We start from the raw sequence: 6,605 nt of genomic DNA on the forward strand, positions 1-6,605 counted from the left end.
ATTTTGCCTATTTGGCCACTAATTGCGTAATTTGGTGTTTTTGTTACACAGTTGACAATGAGGATTGTTGGGTAAGTTTCAGTTGGGAGTTGGCTGAGGCATCAGTTATATCTCCATATATCCATTAAAAATGACAAATAAAAACAATATATCCATTAAATACAGGGATGGAACTAGGATTCAAACTTAGGGGACTAAAGTTGTTTGTTCTTAGATTTAATAAAATTGGTATATTAATACTAGAAGTTGACAAAATTGCATTATTAGCATTAATTTATTAATTATTATTTGTATTTTTTCATTTGGAAAAATTTTAATAATAGGATTTTATAATCAAGAGTTTTGCAAGTCAATTGGCACGTCTTAATATTTTCAAAGTCTAACTAATGTGTGGATGAAGCGATCAATATGTAGCATAGGAATTGTCTCTATGGCTATGAAGGTAGAGTCATTTGAGAGGGGCATAAAGCTCTCAAGTGAGAGGGAGAAATTTGGTAAAGGTTATTGCGTTTTTGTGATTTTTTTTGCTAGGATTTGTAATTAATTTGTTGCTATTGTTTTTGCTTAGATCGAATTTATGATTTGTCCAAAATTTTTTCTTATTATATGTATTCATGCATTTTTTCTATAGATTTTGCTTGTTATCTATTTGTTGGATTTCTTGGGTCAATTTGTAAACTTTTTGGGGAGAGGGACCAAGAATATAAATTTAACATCCAGAATAAAACTCTTTTTGTTAATACACATACTATTTTTTTTTTCCAAAGGTTGGGGGTGGTGGGGGGGGGGGGGCGCACTGGCCCCCCTCTGCCCTTGAATAGTTCCGTCTCTGATTAAAAATGACAAATGTTGTCCTATTCTTGCGTGTCATTCTGTTATCATAAGTTTTTTTATTTAGAGAGGTGTTATGTCCACAATATTTTTACAAATCATAGGTGGTTAATTGTTATTAGTTCAAATTTGAACCTACCACTGAGATTACCTTTTTACTCTAACAATAACAACCAGCAACAACCTGCCACTTAGAATTTGTTGTGAAAATATTATGGACATAGCATTTCTCTTTTATTTTAGTGAATAAAAATATATTAGGAAAAAAAATACAAAAGGAGGGGTCCAATCAATTAATTGTTTTTTTTCCCTCATAAAAAAATTTTCATAATATTTTTTTAACTAATGTCCTTGGAATATCAGTTAACTTTTCTTTTGATCAATTATAGTTAAGTTGATATTAATTTGGAGTATCCGTTAACCTTTCTCTTAACTAATTATAGTTAAGCTGATATTAACTTGGAGTATCCGTTAACTTTTTCCTTAATTAATTATAGTTATAACTTTGAGTAATTCTTAAGTACTTCTGAAGTATAGAGAATGGTGTTTCATTCTCTCATATTCATAGTAGAGTTCACTTATTAAATTCATGATAAGGTCTACTATGAATGTGAGATGAGAAAATACTATTTTTTCGTGCTCTGAAAGTACTTATGAATTTCCTATAACTTTTCCCTTAATCTATACTACTATTTAAGGGGTTTCTCCCGTTTGAGATCCTTAATTTAGATGCCTAAAATACCATCAAATTCATCGGTTTATAAAACTTAAATCATAGGGTTAGACATGTAAAATTAGTAATTTAAAAACTCCTAATTTTTAGCTAAAATTTTTTAAAAAAAAATTTAAAAGTTTTTCTCCCTCCTCCACATTTCTCTCTCATATTAGTTGTCAAGTACTTATACAACTTCTTATTTTTGAAAAAAAAAAAAAAACTGCTTTTTTCCCACAAACATACTTTTTTTTTTAATCACAAAACAGTTTTTTTTTTCCACCTTCACATTTCTCTCTCACATTAGTAGTCAGGTACAAATACAATTTCTTCTTTTAAAAAAACAAAATAAAACTGTTATGAGTAAAAAGAGGTACTTTGTCCAAAACATTTTCACTACAAATTATAGGTAGTTAGTTGTTATTAGTTCTAATTTGAACCTTAGAAATCATTTTTCTATCTTACCAATAATAACCTATAACAACCTGTTACATAAAATTTGTTGTGAAAATATTATAAAAAAGTTGTAGAGATAACATTTTTTTTTATGAGTAAAACATATAAACCTAAAAAATAAAAAATAAAATTCCTCGTCACACACGCATCATAATAAGCTGACATTATCTTAGAGGATCAGTTAATTTTCCCCATAATTAATTATAGTTAAGCTGACATTAACTTGCGTAATGTAGGCAACCAACCACGATCTCTACTGGGAGTCGAGTCAAACTGGCGTAATAAGATGCTGCAAATATGGTGGGGTTTGACTGTACCTTCAATGCGCTTGTGCACTAAAAACGTGGCACGATACATGTCCTTAAAAATGGTCATGACTCATGCGTATCACATCGCGTCTAAGGAAGAATTAGTCAACTCTAGTAACAAAGGAGTTGTTTGGTAGCGATATTCTAATAACGTTGTTTGTATTTTTTAGAATGAGAATATTAATAAGCATCAAGCCTCTCAAATAGTACCTACAGAACTGAAAAAATAACATAAATTGCAAAAAAAGACAAATTTTGTCCAAAAAAAAGTAAAAAGTTTTGTTGTTAACGGGCACCGCACAGTGCCCTTAACACAACTCTTTTTGGAAATACATGTGGGTAAAAAAGTATATAAAAATATGTGTAATGTTGTTTAAAAACTGAAAATATATATTTAAGCACATGTACCAAACATGCCCAAAATTTCACTGGTTTTTTACAAGGTACCTAGTTGGAAGCCCCCAACTTATATGCCAATATCCATTCATTGCTATTTTTCTCAACGGTTGTGCTTCCTATTTTATGCCATTAAAGGTACACCCAAGTTTGAATAGGATCTGGTTAGGCTTTGACACATCCTGCCTAATTCCAAGAATTAGATTTGTTTAATTAGCAAACTCACGTACAGGCTGTTTAATATCATAGATTTGGAATTATCAAACCTTACATTTATCATTTAATGGAGTTGGCTGGAGAAGAGTTTATGAGAAGGTAAAGTCTGTAAGACACAGCCAACAAACTTGTAGTCCAATTGGAATCTACCCTAATTCCAAGAATTAGATTCGTCTCTGCCTCCGGTGGCAAAGCCACATGCACGGTTGGGGCCATGGTCCCTCCAAAATTTTAATTTTTTTTATTTAAATATAGGTATAAATCTTTAAAGGTTATATGAAAAAAAAAAAAAAAAAAATTGGAGTCTCCCCCTCCCCCCAAATAGAAAGCATTGACCCAACTAATCTCATCTAGTAATCCTTTCCAAAAAAAAAAAAAAAGAAAGAAATTTTAGAGTTGATATACAATTGTAATAGAATGAAATAATTAGGGAGTAAATTTTGTCAGTAAATAGTGGAACTTCTAATTTTTAACTCAATTTCAAATTCCATTAATGCTTACAAATTAACATTGATAACATATGCAATTTGGTTGAAATTTTCTATTCTCAAGATATGAGACTTCAATTGTAACATTATGATTTTGATTTGTCAAACATGGATGAAGTTTTGCAAACAATTTATATATTAAAAATGAAATTATGAATAATTTTGCTATAAAAATAATAATTGATGAAGTTTATTACGTGAAGTATTATTGTTGAACATGACTTTGATCATTGGCGGCTCACTTGTCCAAAAAAAAAAAAAAAATTATATATGCAAAAAAAAAAAAAAAATATATATATATATATAGTCATTTTAAATTAATATGTTTTGTGACAACCCTGACTTGAAAAAAATGTGTATATATACTTAAAAAATATATATTATATATTAAATTAACCAATTTTGACCACCCTAATAAAAATGTTGAACACCTATTCTTGAGAATCATAAGAATTTTTTGTTCAATAAATATAAGAATAATGCTACATCCATAACATTTATACAATAATTTCACAGTAAATCTTATTTGGTAAAGCTATTACTAATTTTAATTCGGGTAAGTGCACAATTGCACCTGGCCCCAAGAACAGTTACGGGCCCAGGCCCAATGAGCCTTAAACAATGTACTTTGTAGAGTGTGGGCTTGAAACCCAGGTTAGAAGTGTTTGAGGATTAAATGACAAGCCAAAGATGGTAAACACTTGAAAACAACAATGAATACTGTAGATCAACCTGCTCGGACGTAAGCCGAGAACTGTTCTTATATTATTTCTCTCTCCTTTTTTTCTCTTTCTTTTAGGTTACAAAGAAGGGGGGTCCCTATTTCTATTCTAAGTTGCTCCTTAAATACTACTCTTCTTTTTGATCCTCTGTACACGTGTTGCCCCAAACTCCCCTTTAGCCTAGATATTTCTTTTCTCAGTGCCTTTGAATAGTAACCAGAAGTCTCCCTTTCACTGTTCAGGTGTCATTTCCCCATTAATGTGGCCAGGGTGGTAGGTGCAGGGTCTTTAATGTGGAGGTGACAGCCTTAATCTTTGGTGTTTCTATCACATCGGTGCTTCCAGGACATTCAAGGGTTTACCCCTTTTATCCACCGGTTTTAACCATGTCATTGTCTAACGTTTATCATGAAGTCCCAGGTTCTCTGGTGTCCGTCCGAAGAGAAATTCACCCTCGGCTGGATCCTCGGATCCTCGGCGTATGGGCCGACCCGTAGTACTAACAAGTTCTAAACTCAAGAGCAGGTCGGCCTTCTTTGGCACGGCCCAAAGGCCCATATCTCCATCAGGGTCCTTTTACTCCCCACAATAGCCCCTCAAAACACTAATTTTCGACGTCCGAGGAGAAAAATAGGGTTTTGATCTGACAAGAACCTACTCCACACACTTTGTGAGTGATGGCACGCGTGGAAATCATTTCGCGTCCCAGGAGATGCCACTTGGCGGTTTTATTTTCAAAAACGCGCGCATTTATTACTGCACGTTACACTTTGTCCCCCACGTTCAACGGCGAGATGGGCATCCAACGACTCTCGTTACTCCACGAAAATTTGGGCGGGACAAATATAATTTCGAGACCGCTTTTCCGCACGCAGTGACGCTTCGGGAACCTGCGCCTTCATTTAATTCACCAGGGGTTAATCCCATCAAAACATCAGCCATCATACTTTATCTGCAGAAAACCGTGGGAACTTGCACACCTCCAACTTTGTAAGTTCTTGTTCTTTCTATTCTTAACCCTTTCTCCTCGGCTCTTGTCCTCGGCTGTCACTATAAGCATTCTCCTTCTTAGAGTTTAATATTTCGTTCCTCTGTAATGGGAAGATTCAAGTGTCTAGTTGATACCGTCGCTGGGATGGAAGGCTTTAGGGCCAAATACCGTATTCCCAGCGACGTAGGTCTAGAATATTGTCCGGCGGAAGCCATCGCCGATTCTAGGAAAGAGGGAGAGGTTATCATCCCTATGATAGCCTTTATAGAGGGTGGGATAACCCTCCCAATGAAACCCGTAACTAGGGAGTACCTTCGCAACCACCGGTTGTGTCCCGATCAGTGCCTCCCAAACGTTTTTAGAGTTTTGGGTAGCGTCAATGCTCTAAACGAGCAAATGGGTCTAAACCTCTCCTGGCATGATGTCATTTTTCTATACGAGTCCCATAAACTCTCCAATGTAGGTTACTACATTAAGTCCCGTTCTAGTGTCGTTAGGTTAATCTCCTGTCTGCCCAAATCCAACAAAGGCATGAAGGACGACCACCTGATCGTCTCTGGGAACTGGCACGACGGCCTCCACTGCCCAGTTGAGTGGGGGGACCCGGGTGCGATGCCATAGGATTAATCACCCCACAACACAATTTCCTCTAACACACACAAAAATGAGTGTTCGTAATTACTTAAACTTACTGCATATCTGTGTGGATCTGATCAGGCTTGTTTGTTTGTTTTGACGTCTTTTTTGCAGATAAACAACACGTGCGCCCTCGTTTGAGTCACTGTAACATCGCAGACCTAAACCGAGTACTTCGTTCCGAGGTGTTCGTTAGCGAAGACTTGCAACTCAGGGCTGCTCATCTCATTCTGGGGTACACTCTCATATCCTCGGACTTCCAGGAGATAGAGAACGCCATAATTGCGGGTGACCGAAGACGAAGGAGAATAAACGTAGCCCGGCCCCACTTTTTGGACAACCGCGAGCTCCCTGACGCCCCTGACACCGTTTTATACGGACAACCCATTGCGGCAACCCCTCTCGCCGTGCACTCTCAGGCAACTGTTATTCTAGAAGAGCAGGTGTCTTCCTCGCACACACTAGACGAAGAGATAGATCAATTCCAACTTGAAGACACCGAGAGACCTCGAGGGAATCAATTCGTCGTACTTTCCGACGAGGAGGAAGAAACCACCGAGGCTTCTGGAATCGCAGGTTTTGTAGTCGCCCTACCCGAGGACGAATCTCAGGAAGATATGGGCAGGATGCAGGGTCTCCTAACCAATAGAGCTGCAAAGGTTGTGGAGAAAAAGACGGGGACGTCCCAAGTTCCCCCATCTCTACCACTTCCCCCTCCTCCAGCTGAGCCAAAACTTCCAGCTGAGGATCCCAAGAAGAAGAGAAAGGGGGATACCGAGGGGACGATCAATAAAGACCCCAAAAAACCACGACAACAACTCCCACCGGTCCAGCAGCAGAAGCTGGACA

Source organism: Castanea sativa, chromosome 2 (assembly GCF_040712315.1).
Source record: "Castanea sativa cultivar Marrone di Chiusa Pesio chromosome 2, ASM4071231v1".
NCBI lineage: Eukaryota > Viridiplantae > Streptophyta > Magnoliopsida > Fagales > Fagaceae > Castanea > Castanea sativa.